Genomic DNA, 17934 nt, shown 5'->3' on the forward strand with positions numbered 1-17934 from the left:
CAGAGGCGCCCAGAAACCTCGGGTTAACCTGTGCTGCGGATTCCAATCCCCAGCTGCCTAGTTGTACCCGGCTGGACACAAAAATGGGGCGAAGCCCACGTCATTTGTTTTTTAATTATTTCATGAAATAAGTGAAATAATTAAAAAAAAACGGGCTTCCCTATATTTTTGGTTCCCAGCCGGGTACAAATAGGCAACTGGGGGTTGGAGGCAGCCCGTGGCTGCCTGCTGTACCTGGCTAGCATACAAAAATATGGCGAAGCCCACGTCATTTTTTTGGTGGGCAAAAAAAATCTGCATACAGTCCTGGATGGAGTATGCTGAGCCTTGTAGTTCTGCAGCTGCTGTCTGCTCTTCTCCATACAGACAGACAGCAGCTGCAGAACTACAAGGCTCAGCATACTCCATCCAGGACTGTATGCAAAAGTTTTTTGCCCCCTGAAAAAATTATGTGGGCTTCGCCATATTTTTGTATGCTAGCCAGGTACAGCAGGCAGGTACGGCTGCCCCCAACCCCCAGTTGCCTATTTGTACCCGGCTGGGAACCAAAAATAAAGGGAAGCCCTTTTTTTATTATTTCATGAATTTCATGAAATAATTAGAAAACAAATGACGTAGGCTTCGCCCCATTTTTGTGTCCAGCCAAGTACAACTAGGCAGCTGGGGATTGGAATCTGCAGCACAGGTTGGCCTGAGCTTTCTGGGCCCCACTGCTGCGAATTGCAGTCTGCAGCCGCCTCAGAAAATGGCATTTTCATGGAAGCGCCATCTTCTGGCGCTGTATCCAACTCTTCCACCACCTGCCTGCTATACCTGGCTAGCATACAAAAATATGGCGAAGCTCACGTCCTTTTTTTGTAGTTTTTTGGCAAAAAAAAATAAAAAATGCTTCCCTGGATTTTCCATTGCCAGTGAAGGTAACACCAAGCAGTGGGGGTTAGCAGCCAGTAGCTGCTTGGATTACCCTTAGCTAGCAATACAAAAAATGCAGCGAGAGCCCATATATATTTTTGTTAATTATTTATTTAAATAACTAAAAATAAAATGGGCTTCCCTGTATTTTGATTGCTGGACATCACAGTGCTGTAAAAATAAATCTTTAAAAAAATGACGTAGCGCTCCGCGGTATTTTTGATTCTCAGCGCAGATAAAGCAGACAGCTATGGGTTGCCACCCCCATCTGCCTGCCGTTACCTTGGTTGGCAATCAAAATACAGGGAAGCCCATTAATTTTTTCTATTTAAAAAATAGTTAAAAAAGAAAATGACATTGGGTCCCCCCATTTTTGATAGCCAGCTAGGGTAAAGCAGACGGCTGTAGCCTGAAAACCACAGCTGGCAGCTTTACCGTGGTTGGGGATCCAATGTGGAGGTCCCCTCAGGCTCTTTTTTATAATTATTTTATAAATATTAATAATTACACAATAAAAGTAGGGTCCCCCCCAAATTGGATCACCAGCCAAGGTAAAGCGGACAGCTGTGGTCTGGTATTCTCAGGGTGGGAAGGTCCATAGCTATTGGGCCTTCACATCCTAAAAATAGCAGGCCGCAGGCACCCCAGACGTGGCGCATCCACTAGATGCGCCAATCCTGGCGCTTCACCCCAGCTCATCCCGTGCCCTGGTGCAGTGGCAAACGGGGTAATAAATCGGGTTGATACTAGCTGTAAAGTAACCTGAGATCAAGCCCAGCAGTTTGTGATGTCATGGCGTCTATTAGATACTCAACATCATAAACTGTCAGTACTAACAAAAAAAAAAAAAAATCGACAAAAGAAATTTATTTGAAAAAACAGTCCCCAAAACATTTCCTCTTTCACCAATTTATTGTAAGAAAAAAAATAAAGGGGTCCCACGACGACTCTGGACCGTCTAGAATATGGGGGGGAGACACTCAGGGAACGTAACCCCCATTTTCTAGGAGTGCGGACCCTTCAGGTGAGGAGTGTGGGTGCAATGAATCTGCACTCACTCTCTCCGGGTCCACAGCAGCAGAGTCCATGTCGTAATGGTTGCTACCAAAGCTGCAATGCCCTGCTCATGAGGTAAGGGCATGCCTAATCAGGAGAACTACTGTAGAGGAAGCTCTGCTCACTGGTATATAGGTGCTCAGAGGTAATAATAGATAAAATTAGTGAGTAACCTCGGCACTCTAAATCTCCCAGACTAAGTCAGTAAGTCACAACGGATAGTAATGCAAAATCACTCTTTATTGGTCCGTATTAAGAAAAAAATTTTTTTCATAAGCATATATGTTTTTGTCCAAAACAAGTTACAAATGACGTTTCGGCCTGAGCCTTCGTCAGATTGGACTTATCTGCATGTAATCATGAAAAATGACAATAATCAGTATCACATAAGAGTGAGAGAACAATAACATAAACTCGAACAATGTAGAGGTACAATTGGGATGCAGCAAAAAAATTGCAACACAGCAAGAAATGAAACACATGATACAAATGTCATAATACAGTACAAGGACAATATAGTAATGACAAATATGGGGTCAGAGTAGGCTTAGACAGCTCTGGTACGAAAGAGATGTCAATCATAAAGTAACATGTGCAGTAGGTGTAGAGCTACACTATGCATGGCAGAGCTAATGGGTAGACCGACCATAGAAAAAGAACGGAGAAAAAGTGGAGAAAAAGTGGAGAAAAAGTGGAGAAAAAAGTGGAGAAAAAGTGGAGAAAAAGTGGAGAAAAAGTGGAGAAAAAAATGGAGAAAAAGTGGAGAAAAAGTAGAGAAAAAAATGGATAAAAAGTGGAGAAAAAAATGGAGAAAAAGTATAGAAAAAGTGGAGAAAAAAATGGAGAAAAAGTGGAGAAAAAATGGAGAAAAAAATGGAGAAAAAGTGGAGAAAAAGTGGAGAAAAAGTGGAGAAAAAAATGGAGAAAAAGTGGAGAATAAGTGGAGAAAAAGTGGAGAAAAAGTGGAGGAAAAAGTGGAGAAAAAGTGGAGAAAAAGTGGAGAAAAAGTGGAGAAAAAAATGGAGAAAAAGTGGAGAAAAAATAGAGAAAAAAATGTAGAAAAAGTGGAGAAAAAATGTAGAAAAAGTGGAGAAAAAATGGAGAAAAAGTGGAGAAAAAGTGGAGCACCCTTTGGTGCCTTTCATGTGGCACTAAGGGGTGCTTAGCTTTGTATTTAGCCAAAAAAATGAAAAAAAAAATGACGTAGGGTTCCCCCTAGTTTTGTAGCCAGCTAGGGTAAAGCAGACGGCTGCAGCCTGCAGACCACAGCTGGCAACCTCACCTTAGCTGGTAATCCAAAACTGAGGGCACCCCATGCTGTTATTTTAAATTAAATAAATAATTAAAAAAAAAACACCTAGGGGTCCCCCAAAATTGGATCACCAGCCAAGGTAAAGCAGACAGCTGGGGCCTGATATTCTCAGACTAGGGAGGTCCATGGTTATTGGACTCTCCCCAGCCTAAAAATAGCAGGCCGCAGCCGCCCCAGAAGTGGCGCATCCATTAGATGCGCCAATCCTGGTGCTTCGCCCCAGCTCATCCGGCGCCCTGGTGCGGTGGCAAACGGGGTAATATATGGGGTTAATACCAGATATGTAATGTCACCTGGCATCAAGCCCTGGGGTTGGTGAGGTCAGGCGTCTATCAGATACCCGACATCACCAACCCAGTCAGTAATAAAAAAAATAGACGACAAACACATTTTTATTTGAAAAAACACTCCCCAAAACATTCCCTCTTTAACCAATTTATTAGAATGAAAAACAAATCCAGGTCTGCTGTAATCCAAGGGGTTGCCATGACGATCCACACTGTCCCAGTCAATGAAGAGCAGGATGTTCCCCATTGGCTGGGAGAGCAGTGCAGTGACCTGAGCTAACATCAATGGGTCAGCCCAGGTCACTGCAGGGGATGACAAGTGCTGCTGTCAGCGAGGTACATTACCTGCGCTGATCTCCAGCACACTGACAGCCCCTGTCACTGAGTTCAATGACCGGCGCCTTTACACCAAGTATCGCGAGAGGCCCGTGACGTCACCGCTAGTCAGTCTCGGGTCGGAAGCCAGAGGTGATGTGACAAGCGGCGGCCATGGAGGACAGTGACAGCGCTGAGGTCGGGATGGCGGGACTTCATCACCGCAGGTAAGCCGAGCGGGACCATGTGTGTGTGTGTGTGTGTGTGTGTGTGTGTGTATGTATGTATGTGTACATGCCGCGGGCAGGAGGGGGCGGAGCGAGCTGAGCGGGGAAGTGTGGGCTTCCTGCACGTAACTAAGACAAACATCGGGTTACTAACCAAAGCGCTTTGCTTGGATACCCGATGTTTATCTTGGTTACCAGCTTGTGGCAGACTGCCAGCGATGGCTCCTGCACACTGTAGCTGTAAAAAGCCCTGCTTTTTGCTGCTAGAACCATTCTCGAACGTATCTAGAACTATCGAGCTTTTGCAAAAAGCTCGAGTTCTAGTTCGATCTCGAACAGCCCCCAAAATCACTCGAGCTTAGAACTGGAGAACCGCGAACCGCGAACCGCGCTCAACTCTAGTCACAAGCCCCATCGAGCTTCTGCCATTCTCACAGTATTGACCCACAGAGCCCCCATTTACCGGTATAATGACAGAAAAGCATTTCCACAGAAATCACAATGAGGCGATAAATCAAGATCCACGGATTCCTGCCTTACCCCCATTTAGATATGCTCTTTTGCACACGACTACTCACAAAAGTTACCATCTGAAGACCTACTGTTCAAAGTTATATACTAGATGTGTGTTAAGGCACTAAGCTGGCAGAAGCCATGAGCCACACATCATGGGCCAGCAAGCCACGAGCTCCCGAGCTACAGGTTTTTGACCCTTGTTGTAGTGTGTAATGCCAATGTTTTCTGCTCCAATAAAGCACATTACTACCTCCTAGAGGCATTACTTCGAAGAGGCATAAACTCTCCACATGAGTGTTCAGTATGTTTATAAAGCAATTTATAGCAATAAGAAAGTACTAATCCCCAGAAAGAGGTCAGATTGACCCTAAAATGTGTCAATGAGCTCTTTTCAATAAAGGTCCTTAAAAAGATAGATACTCTACTAGGGCATCTTCTATTAGCAGCAGCACAGCTCTGGTTTCCTTGCAACATCTGTTCATCTAGAGCCATAGGTTTGGGCTCTTAATAGTAATGTAGAGTGTTTACATCACAATTTATAATATATGATACAGTTATCACAATCTGTTAGATCACTATTGTGTACCTTCTTATTGGCTTAGAGAAATCAAGAGCATGCATGTCAAAGTAATAATGATGGCTGCCAATTAAGGTGCATATACATGTAAAATACCTTTATTAGCTCTTGCTTATGGTTGTCAATGCTCAGAATCGAGCCACATTGTTTTGGACTCACCTTTGAGATAGATTCTGAGGTGAGGTCTGAGGTCTGAGTGAGCAACATAGAACAAAGGTGATGGCACAGCAGGCAGGACTTGCCAGATGCCGCTTGGATGATAGAGAACTAGGACAGCAGTATATGCAGGATGGCAGGCAAACCAGCAAATCAGGAATAACAAATGACACAGAGCCAGGAGTGTGGATACACTCAAGGAAAGTAGCTATACAGTTAGTCCAGGACTTGCAGCAATCAAATGGTCAATGGCAGAGTTGTATTAAATCAGCAGAGTGATGGTCAGTGACAGCTACAGGCAACTTCAAGCAGTAATGATAAATAGGCAAACTGGATGCTTTTTTTTTGCAGGAAAGATCATATACTGTAGCAGATGTGTACTAAAGTGAACAGCACCAGTATCTACATACATAATCTCCAGTTGCAACTGTCCACCTATTCCGGCATGCACCTCGGCACTGTCAGTTGCGTAGCCGCAGTCCGAACAATGCTCCGGCCTCAAGGTCCTCACTGCACACACACACACACACACACACACACAGACACATGAGGACATATACACACATAACAGACACACATGGATAAACCGAGCATATACACATACATAGTTAACATGTATGTAGACACTGAACACACACACACACACACACGTCTTCACACACATACACTGCTGAATACTCACCTGCCCGGGGCCAACGCCACCGCTTCTGCTATCAGCATTTTATTGCAGTTGAATGCTTTGTGGCGCCGTAAAGCATTCAACTGCAGTAAAGCCATGACAACATCCTGCAGCGGACGCTCCGTACACCGGACGCTATCTGTGTGCCTGAGGACTTCAAGAAGCAGCTGGAGGCTCCGCGGACACAGAGGAGAGAGGTGAGAATATATTTTATTGTGTGTAAACAATAGCATAATAGGGGACAGAAAGGAACTAGCAGGAGCACATTATTAAACAATGGGCTCATTACTGCAGGGGACATTGCTGCAGGGCACAGTACTAAACAATGGGAACATTACAGCAAGGGACATTAAAGCAGGGGACATCAGCCCTCCCCACCAGATCTGATAGCCCCAGTGCTGGCAACCAGGGTAAACATCGGGTAACCAAGCAAAGCGCTTTGCTTAGTTACCCGATATTTACCCTGGTTACCAAGTGCAGAGTCGCTGGTGGCTGGTCGCTGGTGAGATCTGCCTGATTGACAGCCCACCAGTGACCATGAAGCGACGCACCAGCGATCCTGACCAGGTCATATCATGGTCGGAATCCCTGGTACATCGTTTAGTGAGACGGTACCCTAAGAGAAATAGATGGTGAAGCAAAGTCCTGAAGTACACATGGCAATTGAATGCAAAGCTTATTGAATACTCAGAGAACATACAACTGTTTGAGATGGCCTTAAAGGGTTTGTTTAGTACTTTATATTGATTGCCTAATTTTAGCACAGGTCCTTTATCCCCTGCCGATCAGCTGTTCACGATGCAGAAGTACACAGCTCAATTAACTGTATAGTAATCATAGCCCGGTACCTATTAATTTGAATAAAAGTGGATCTCCTGCCACTATACAGTTGACGGACCTGTGTAGTTCTGCTCCATAACTGATCACTTCTGACCGCTGCTGGCACTAAGAACAACTTATTGGCGAGGGTACCAAGTGTCAGAACCCTACTGAGTTAAAATTGATAACCTATTCTAAGATGAGCCGTCCATTTACACTGATGATCAAAAGGGTAACAATGTTTTGAACTTTTGACTTTCAGGCTCCATATCTCACCATCCACTACACCTTTGAATGGGAGAGTACCATCATTTTATATACAATTGTCTTGGCTATCTCATACATAAATTAGCTTGCAACTATTTATATATGATCATTTATGCAGATTCTTGTCATGTCACTGTATTGTTACGGTTTTGCTCTTGGTGGTGGAAAAATGTTTTCCTTCCTGAATATTACAAATTACAACCTGTTCTCACATTTGCTAAAAGCTAATTCTGTTAGTACATTGTTTGCCATGTGAAAGGTCACTGGTTTGAATTGAGAAACAGCCATGAAGAAGATTTCCCATGAAAAGAGAAACAGCATCATCCAACTCATCGATAGTGACCTCTCAGCCAAGAAAATTGCCAAACTGCATCACGTGAGTGCCATGACAGATGGAAGAATATGAAATAAAGTCCACCCATCCATTCAGAAGCCGAGAGGGGGAAGTCCATGCAAAATATTGGAGTCAACAGGTCACCTCATCACAAGGTCTATAAGTTATGGTGCAACAAAAATGGCAGTGGAGGTGGCTGGTATGCTTGTTAATAGAGAGATCACAGATGCCCATGCAAGCATTGTGTGACGCATGTTACATAAATCTGGAAAGCTGACCTCAGAAAAGGTGACGAAGCCTCAACTTCAATAGTATCATAAGAAGCATTTGCTCAAGTTTGCAAAAAAGTACGAAATGTGGACAGTAGAAGATTGTAAGCAGGTGATTTGGAGAGATGAGATTTAAGTCAATAAACTAGGCTCTGATGGGTGTAAATAGGTCTGGAAGAAACAAGGGAACTAGAGGCTAATGATTTCAGAAATTGAAGGAACTATCAAGTTCAGTGTAGAAAGCCTGATGATATGGGGTTGTTTCACAGCCAAAGGCACTGGATACCTGTCCAGGATCAATTGGGGTTTCAATGGTGAACTTGGGAATTGAGTATCCTACAAGATGACTTACTTTATACACTCGATTACTATAAATAGGAAAAGGACAACATGGTGTTTCAGAAGGACAATAACTTGAAGCATATGTCAAGATTGGCGAAGAAATTGTTCTCTCAGTAAGATGTAGAGGTGCTTGATTGGCCCCCACAGTTCTCAGACCTCAACCCAATTGAACACTTGTGGGTAGAGTTGAAGAAAAAGCTGTATGCATACCCAAGTGAGTCGACCAGTATGCACCAACATTGGGAACATGTAGAATAGAGCTGGGATCAGATTTCGGTTGTGATACTCTTGAATCTGATAGAGAGCATGCCCAGAAGGATTTAGGCAGTGTTCAAAGCTAAAGAAGATTTACAAAATAATGAAAACAATATAATAAAAATATGAATTTAGATTTTTAGAAGCAAAACAGTAACAATGCCGTAACAGGACAAGAATCTGCATAATAAATCATATGCTAAATAGTTGCAACTCAAATGTAAGTATGAGATAGCCAAGATGATTATCTATAAAATTAAGGTAGTCTCATGTTAAAAAATGATTATTAGATATGGAGCCTGAAAGTCAAATGCTCAAAACATTGTTACCATTTTGCTCATCAGTGTAAAGTGCTAGAAAATCTTTTTAAAAATTCTTGCTTGACAATGTCAAAGGAGTTTGTCGGGTTACTTGAAAAACCTGGTGTTGACTACAGAAAACAAGGGCAGCCATAGGAAAAGAGAGCAAGGCATGGTGAGTAATAGACATATCTATTCATGTCTGCCCTTTTTGGCTGTGATAAAATAATGGGTTGATATCCTTAAAAAGGGAGAATCCAATCCATTGTATGGCTTCAGTACCTTGCCTGCAAGAGAGAAAGAAATTAATTTTATTTCGTAGAAAAAAAACCAAACAGCTGACACTTCTAATGTGTCACAATGAACTTTAAAAGTCTTACCAAAATTATCACACAAGTGTATTCTTGAAAAAGATTATTTCTCATAATTCAATTCAAGGAATTGAACATATTAACCTATGAGCATTCAATATTCTAGAATTTTCTCAAAGATCTGCAGACCATTATTTACTCCTCATTAGTATATACAGAAACAGTTTGTTCCGAATTTAAAAAGAACATTTTGTTATGATTTATACAGTTGACATATAAGTTTGAAGAGGTCTGCTGAAAGCATGCCCTAGGCGTATACTGCTGTATGATGGTACAGTTTCACACATTTGCCTTTCACTCTCTTTAAAAAGATTATATCTAGCCCACAGTATGCCTCTTCTTTTATCTAGATCCACTTGTATCAACAAGAGGAGATGATTAGCCTTTTGAACAACCAACATATCAACCAACTACGCGCTTGACTAATGATGCCAACGGGCAAGTCAAGATGTACCGCCAACATGGATGACTAACACAGACCATAAACCTGATGTGATCAGAACCCAAACCCCTTATAAAAGAGGCATGGCTTTAAAGAGAGCAAAGATTTTCATTAATAACCAGTATTTAAAATGGTTTATAATTAGTATTAGGCCCCTCTCTTAAAGCGTCTCAGAGTTTGTTAAAATGAGATGGTCAAAAACCCTCAAAACTGAAATGAAACAGTCATGGCTGAAATAGTTGGCAACTTTGAAATTGCTCCAGAAAATAAAGTATTTCTCCTAGAAAATTCTTGCAATTACACATTATGTTATACACATGTATATTTGTGTGTATTGGAACAACACAAACCCCCACCCCCCAGATAATAAAGTAAGCAAAAAAAACTTAGTGGTATATGTATATGCTGTATGGCCTCTAGGGGCCTCTACGGGTCTCTCTTCTTGTATGTGTTTACAAACAAGTGGGAACTCGCTGGTACTGCAGACAGAGTGCAGGCAGCAGAGAGAGATGTTATGGCTGACAATACCACCTAATAAATAGCCTGAAGATCTCCACTGAGTGTGATTACTGAGAGACACAACAACAGAACACACCACTGGATACACTTTCCATATACCGTATTTTTCGGACCATAAGACGCACTTTTTTTCCTCCAAATTTGGGAGGAAAGTGTGGGGTGCATCTTAGGCTATGTTCACACTAGAAAAATGATTTTTCTTAAGAAATTTCTTAAGAAATTTCTTAAGAGTGCACCTGTGTTAAAAAACGCACCAAAAACGCACCTGCGTTTTAGGTCCGTTTTAGGTCCGTTTTAGGTCCGTTTTAGGTCCGTTTTAGGTCCGTTTTAGGTCCGTTTTTACCGCTGGTTGCTCCCTGCGTTATTGTGCCAATTATCTATGGCAAAAAACGCAGTTAGCTGCAGAAAAGAAGTGACATGCTCATTCTTTTTCTTAAGAAAATCTACTGAAAGAATTTTCTTAAGAAAAAAACGCAGTGTGTGCACAGCTAATTTTTTTTGCCATAGGTTTTGCTGGGGAATGTCTGCAGAAAGGTTACAAGAATTTCTCAAGAAATTTCTGCAGCAAAAACGGACCCAAAACGGACCCAAAACGCAGGTAAAAAACGCAGTGTGTGAACATAGCCTAATGGTCTGAAGCTGCAGGGTAGGGAGCTGTGGGGAGTCAGCGCTATGCAGTGGGATCACAGGAGGCAGGGAGGGTCGCTGCTGCAGGATGCCGGCGGCTGGAGAAACCACGTGTGCCCGCTGCTTAAAGTAAATGAATATTCATTAGCTGCTCCCCGCCCACCTCTCTCTGCAGTCAGCGGGGGTGAGGAGCAGCAAATCAATAGTTTAATGTAAACAGCGGTTACACGTGGGTTCTCCAGCCCCCGGCTTCCTGCAGTGGCTGGGGAGACTGTGTGTCCGCTGTTTAGGAGGCAGGAGCAGAGTGTTGCTGCAGTTATGTCTGGCCCGGGGGAAGTGCAGATCACTGCAGTGTCCGGGCCAGAGCATGGCGTACCTTCACAGCACAGCCGCAGTCTCTGTGCTGAGGGCTCAAATTACTTTCACTTTGCTCCTGCTGCCTCTGCACTAGACACAGTCTCCCGAAGCTGACAAGTGATGTAATGCAGAGGGCTGGGCCAGAACAGCACAGTGCCCCGCCTCTTCATTACATCACTGCAGGTCCTTGAGATATGGGAAACTTTGTTTGTAATGCCAGGACCAAACTGAAGCATGAGGAGCATCACATCAGTAAAAGTAAGGCAATAAATAATATAGTATATAAAGGCATTACTCTACACCTGGATGGGGTTGGATCATATGTATATATATATATATATATATTTACACACACACAAACACACACATACACACACACACACACACACACTATATAACACACACACACTATATAACACACACACACACTATATAACTATACACACACACAGTATATAACTCTATATATACACACACACACAATATAACTATATACACACACACACACACACACACACACACACACTATATAACTATATATATATATATATATATATATACACACACACAGTATATAACTCTATATACACACACAAACACACACACACACACACACTATATAACTACACACACACACACACACACCAGATTGGAAGATCACACATATAATGATGGGGAACATACATATTCCACGATGGGGGCCATATATACCTGGAAGGTACCCAGAATGGGGAATATAAGGACAGAATTTGGGGATATTATTACCTCAGTAACACTGTCAGCAGTAAAATAACAGTGTGTCATGACCACATTCTTTTACTTTAATTTTATTTTTTTTTTCTATTTTTTCCTCCTCTAAAACAAGGATGCGTCTTATAGTCCGGTGTGTCTTATAGTCCGAAAAATACGATACATGAAGTAGAGTAAAGGGTTAACCCACGCTGCTGTGTGGATAGAAGAAATCAGTCTGGAGAAGTAATCTTTGTGATTTTATTATTTAACGCATTTCAGAGTCTATACAACTCCTTCAGGAATCAAAATCACTGATGTACATACTGGGACAACATGAAGGGAGGAAAATGAATGCGAGTGACACCTGCACTCAACTACAAAAACCGGTTGAGTAACCGTTACCAAAAGGGAGCTTTCAGTGCAGATGTGGGGCCTCTGAGGCTCAGTTGCCACAGGGTATTGCATCTGGCTTAATTTGCAATACTCATCCCGGCTAAGGAAGAGGTTAACCACTGGTTTTCACTTTCACAACACACACAGCTCAGGTGCTTTCCCACTGGAACTGGGCTAAAGGTGGTCATCATAACAACGGGGTTTTCCCACCCACCAGTCAGTCATCAGGAAGGTGGGGGCAGCACAGGGGAAGTGAGGGAGCACACAGTTCTTACCTCAGAATAGTCTGAGACTCAGAACAACACGGTCGCTGTGGAGAGTGCTTCAGAGCTTCCACAGTTAAGACCGGGCAGACTGGAAGGAGCAGGCGATAACAGTGGTGGAGCTGGCTGACCAGTAACTCCTGTGGGATGAAGGAAAAACACGGTTGCTGAGGGGAGAGCTTCATTGCTCCATTGGAGTTGGCGCAGTGCAGGGTGCAGAGCCCTAGGGTGGAACATACTCTACGTTGGACCACCAGAATCTGCCGAACAGGTGGATTCCACATCCCTCTGGCCACCACAAGATCCCAGAGCACAGTGGCACATAGGGTCCGGAGTCGTGATTACAGACAGGCACCACAGCGGATCCACGCCACCTGCACACGGGACAGGAACTTTAACACTAAACAGGGGTCCCCAAGCACTTCAGGTCACAGGGATCCACACTAAAAAGTGCAAGAAGGAAGGGCCCACAGACTACCGCACCAGTTCTGACCTTTCACTTACCCAGGATTGGCTGGAGCCCATCGCAGCGGAGAATGGTGCATCTGGGCAGCCCACAAACTGTGAGTAAAAGACCTGGAACCGCAATTTCTATGTCACTCCTTCATTGCCACTACCGCCTCCATCATCCTCCCTGGGGCCTAGCTTCACCTGTGGGAAGCTGAACTATCCTAACTGCGACACCATCGTCCCCAGAGGACTGCGACCACAGCGGCGGCTAATCACTGGCCGCATACCGCAGGTGGCGTCACGAGACAACTCCCAAGATCCTCATGATCTCCCCAACATCATCTCATCCTCCTCCCTTTTATTGTACACCTCGGTGCCACAAAACCGGGCAAGGGCCACCCGTGACATCCCAGACCCTACATCACTGGCCCGGTGATGAGTAATTCAACCCCTTGACCCGTGGGTGCTACACAGACATTGCAACTATTGTAAGTATATGAATTGTGCCAAGTCTGTTCAATTAACATGAAAAAAGAATTCAAGTGGCACTCACCGATCTGAATAAAAGTCCTTTATTTTTCAAGCGTTAAGATCCATGCAGGAGAGTGCAGAGGGTATCAGATGACAGCCGTTTCGCTACTCAAATGAGCTTCTTCCCCAGGTCCCTACCTACTTTCTGACGTGGAGCTACTTCCTTAAAAATCTAACACATACGTCATTGCAATAAACTGAAAATAACATATATTGAGCATATTTCCCATCACAGATATTTTCATCTCATCTATAAAAACAATGATAAATCATTCCTATCATTAAAACCTATAGGATCCCGGGCCTCCAATATCAAAATCCACTTAGTTTCACAGCGCAATAGCATTCTGTGATGATCACCACCATTTTCAGGGAATATACTCTCTCCAACCCGGCAAAAGATATTTTGTTTGGCTCAGAGCCATGTACTTAATTAAATAGTGGCTCCTATCCCTAATCTGGTAGCTCCTATCCCTAATCTGGTAGCTCCTATCCCTGTGTGAATGGAGTGTGAATGGAATGCATATGCTCCCAAAATCTCACAAAAGAATTGTTCTACCAATAAAGTAGCAGGGTCTTTCTCCTTTTCAATTACATTCCGGTTGTTCTGTATGTCGGTGTGGATCAGAGAGTCCATGGGGCTGCATTTAAAATTGAAAATAAACCTTTTTTCCTTTTTACCTTATTTTGGACTTAAAAAGCAATTTGTTACTACTAGACCTCTTTTTAGCTTTTATGCATGCTTCATTAAATAATGCCGCATAATATCCTCTCTGTGGGAATCGTTTTGATAGTTTGTTGGCCTATGCTTCAAATCCTTCCTCACTGTTATATTCCTCAGCCTTAAAAACTGGCTAAATGGCAGTGTACGTTTTCTGTGAAACGGGTGTGCACTCTTAAAATGTAACACTATTAGTAGCCATAGGTTTTCTATACGATTCTGTCAGAATTAGGCCATCTTCAATTTTTTATTTTACATCTACAAATTCAAGTTCCTGCCCGTCAAAAACAGAAGTAAAAAACATGTTCATCATTAGAGTTGTTTAGGTATAAAACAAATTCCTGAATTTTTTCCTCCATATTAGACCAAACAATGAACACATCATCTACAAATCTGAATATAATAAAGTAGAAAGTGGTTCCTCTGTGCTGCCCGTGTAACAAATCATGAGTCGGATCAAATTTAACAGGTTTATTTATTTACACGTTTCAAGGCGATCTGGCCTCTTCTTCAGGATCAGGTGTCATATTGCACTTTTATGCTTTCACCTTCAGTTCACATCTACAAATCTAAGAAATACTTTTATGTATTTTGCAAAGGAATTATTTTTAGAAATTAGACATTTTTCCTCCAAAACCACCAGGTAAAGAATTGCAAATGAACATGCCACTGAGGTCCCCATTGCGGTACCAGTCCGCTGCAGATACCACGTTCCATCATGTAAATGCATTGCTTTCCAGGATGAACTTAAGAGCTTCACAAATAAATCTCAATCTTTTCATTCTTGTTTTTTTTCAGAATATAATTAATAGCCTCTACATCTTTCTTTTGTAGAATTCAGGTGTAGAGGCTCTCAACATCAGTGGAGGCTAGCTTGAAATCATCCTGTCATTCAGTGTTATGGATAGATTCTTAAAAATCTTTAGTATCCAACAAATAAAAAGGAATTTCTGCTAAATATGGATGCAGCACCCAATCAAGATATTTGTAAAGTAGTTCTGTCACAGACCCAATACCAGAGAGAACTAGACTTTGCCTGTCAAACACTGAAGACCGAATACCAAAAACTATATTTTTCCAGTCAAGCACGAAGACCATTTAATTAGGACCAGACTTTGCTGGTCTAGCACCGAATACCAGGTACTGAGGACCAGGCTAAGCGGGTCAAGCACCGAAGACCAAACACCAGAAGCCAAACTTCGCAGGTCAAGTAACAAAGACCAGACGCTGATTACTGGATCCAGAAGATAGATGTGCTGAGTGAGCCGAGTTGCTACTTCCTGATCAGTTGTATGGTACTAATTGAAGAGACTTGCTAACTAGAATTGGACTTGCGCCTTAACAAATTGTGCAGTAGCCCCATGGGCTGATTTATTGTGTTATATCTTGCTTTAGCAACACAGCCAGTTAGGGGGAATTGGCGACTAGTTCAGGTTGACACTGAGGTTTTCCTAAGGGCCGCTTTACACGCTGCGACATCGCTAGCATTTGCTGGCGATGTCGAGCATGATAGCACCCGCCCCCGTTGTACGGCCAATATGTGGTGATCGCTGCCGTAGCGAACATTATCGCTAGGGCAGCATCATACGCACATACCTGGTCAGCGACGTCGCTGTGACTGCCGAACAATCCCTCCCTCAAGGGGGAGGTGCGTTCGGCGTCACCTCGACGTCACCACGACGTCACTAAGCGGCCAGCCAATAGAAGCGGAGAGGCGGAGATGAGCAGGACGTAACATCCCTCCCACCTCCTTCCTTCCTCATTGCCGGCGGACGCAGGTAAGGTGAGGTTCGTCGTTTCTGCGGTGTCACACATAGCGATGTGTGCTGCTGCAGGAACAATGAACAACATCGTACCTGCAGCTGCAACGATAATTGGGAATGGACCCCCATGTCACCGATTAGCGATTTTGAACGTTTTTGCAACGATTCAATATCGCTCATAGGTGTCACACGCAACGGCATCGCTAACGCGGCCGGATGTGCGTCACAAATTCCGTGACCCCAACGACATCGCTTTAGCAATGTCGTAGCATGTAAAGCGGCCCTAACAGAGAAGCTATGGTTGGTTAACCATAGATAATACATGTTAGAGTCTTTAATAGCTTATATAGGATTTCACATTTATGTTCTGCATATTACCGAAGTTGTATTGATCTCCCTCCTGAATGTCATTTCTATTATGTCCACATTACCTCTTGTTACTGCTAAATCTTTACTTCTGTAAAATAAATATTTGTTGTGAGTCACTGAGTCGCCTTTATTGCGTTGTTGCATTCTCAGAATCTGTTTTCCATATTGGTAATTTTTATCCATAACTATGATCATGAACAGACATGTATTTGTGATTTTCTTTGGGACACGCGGTCATAACAAAAAAGCATGGACATGTGAACAGTCCCAAAGATTATAATGGGTAGTGTTCAATCTCTGAAAATCATGGATAGAACATGTACGTGATTCCTGAACATCTGAATGAGGCCTTAAGTTTATTTTTCGTACCCAGTCCAGTATAATGAAAGAAATGTCCAGCACCACCAAATCACATAGATAGCTCCGCTAGAAATAAGAAAAACCTGACCAGGTAAAATAATAATCCAACCACTAGATTACATATAGGTGGTGCTCAACAAAGGTGCTAGAGAAAAGCTGTACTTTCAAAAATGAAAGAAAGAAGTAGCAGTGGCACTCACCCAGTAAAATTTTCTTCTTTATTGTTTAAAGCATACAAAGCTCAGGAGGAGATGCAGGAATCAAAGAAGAGGTGACGACATCAGCCGTTTCACGCCTAGTGGCGATTCATTGGGTCCAGTGAAGCTACAATTACCGCCCCTTCCTTATTTAACAGGTGTACAAAGAAGTACGTCATTAAAGTGAGAGACTAATTAGCCAAAGTAAACAAAGGGGTGTAATGCACATCAATATAAATCCATGCAAACATACAAAATATCTACAGAATTAAAATATTGCGAAAATACATAATTTAGTATACAAAATTGTAAACAATAGTTGTAAGTAAAAAGTGTTTCAGCTCACCACCTCAAGGGAAATTCCAGGAGGAGACTCCGGACGGTGCTCGCAGGACTGGAGAGGCTGTGGGTAATCAAACAAAGGTGGATCCCCGGCACAGAACATCCAAAAAAGGATGTAGAAGTAAGAAAAAAACTTCAAATTTATTCCATAAATTTAAGAGTAAAACGTAATTCCTCCAATCTACGCGATTCAGACGCGATCGTCCTTACTCATAATCTAAGGATCATGACTAAGGACGATCGAGTCTGAAATGCGTAGATCAGAGGAGTTATGTTTTACTTTTTTAAATTTATGGAATAAATTTTAAGTTTTATTCTAACTTCTAAATCTTTTTATGGACATTCTATGCCAGGGATCCGCCTTTGTTTGATTAAAATTGTAAACAGACTGACAGAAAAAGGTCACATAATAACAAGTTTATAAAAAGACGGACATTTCATTTTTGTCATTCAGACCAAGCGGCCCCTGAGCCTTGGTCTCAATGATCCAACTTGCTTCTCTTCTGAGAAGCGTTCTGTGGTGATCACCACCCTAGTTTGGGTAAGAGACTCTTGACGCCTGAAAATCACAAGACCTCTGGATTACCGCTGTGGACTTCTCTAATGTGGTGTATCAGCCGCGGAACTCCCTTTCCTGTGAGTATGGAGTTGGAATTGAAACTGGGCGTGAAACGGCTGCTGTCGTCCCCTCTTTTTAAATTCCTGCATCCCCTCCTGAGCATTATATGTTTTAAACAATAAAGAAGAAAATACTGGGTGAGTGCCACTGCTACTTCTTTCTTCAATTATGTTTAGTACCATTTTGTCATCTGTTCTTCCACATGGATACATAGTATATCATTACTGTCATGGTTCTCCTCCCCGTCCACATGGCT

This window comes from Anomaloglossus baeobatrachus, chromosome 5, assembly GCF_048569485.1.
Source record: "Anomaloglossus baeobatrachus isolate aAnoBae1 chromosome 5, aAnoBae1.hap1, whole genome shotgun sequence".
Taxonomy (NCBI): Eukaryota; Metazoa; Chordata; class Amphibia; order Anura; family Aromobatidae; genus Anomaloglossus; species Anomaloglossus baeobatrachus.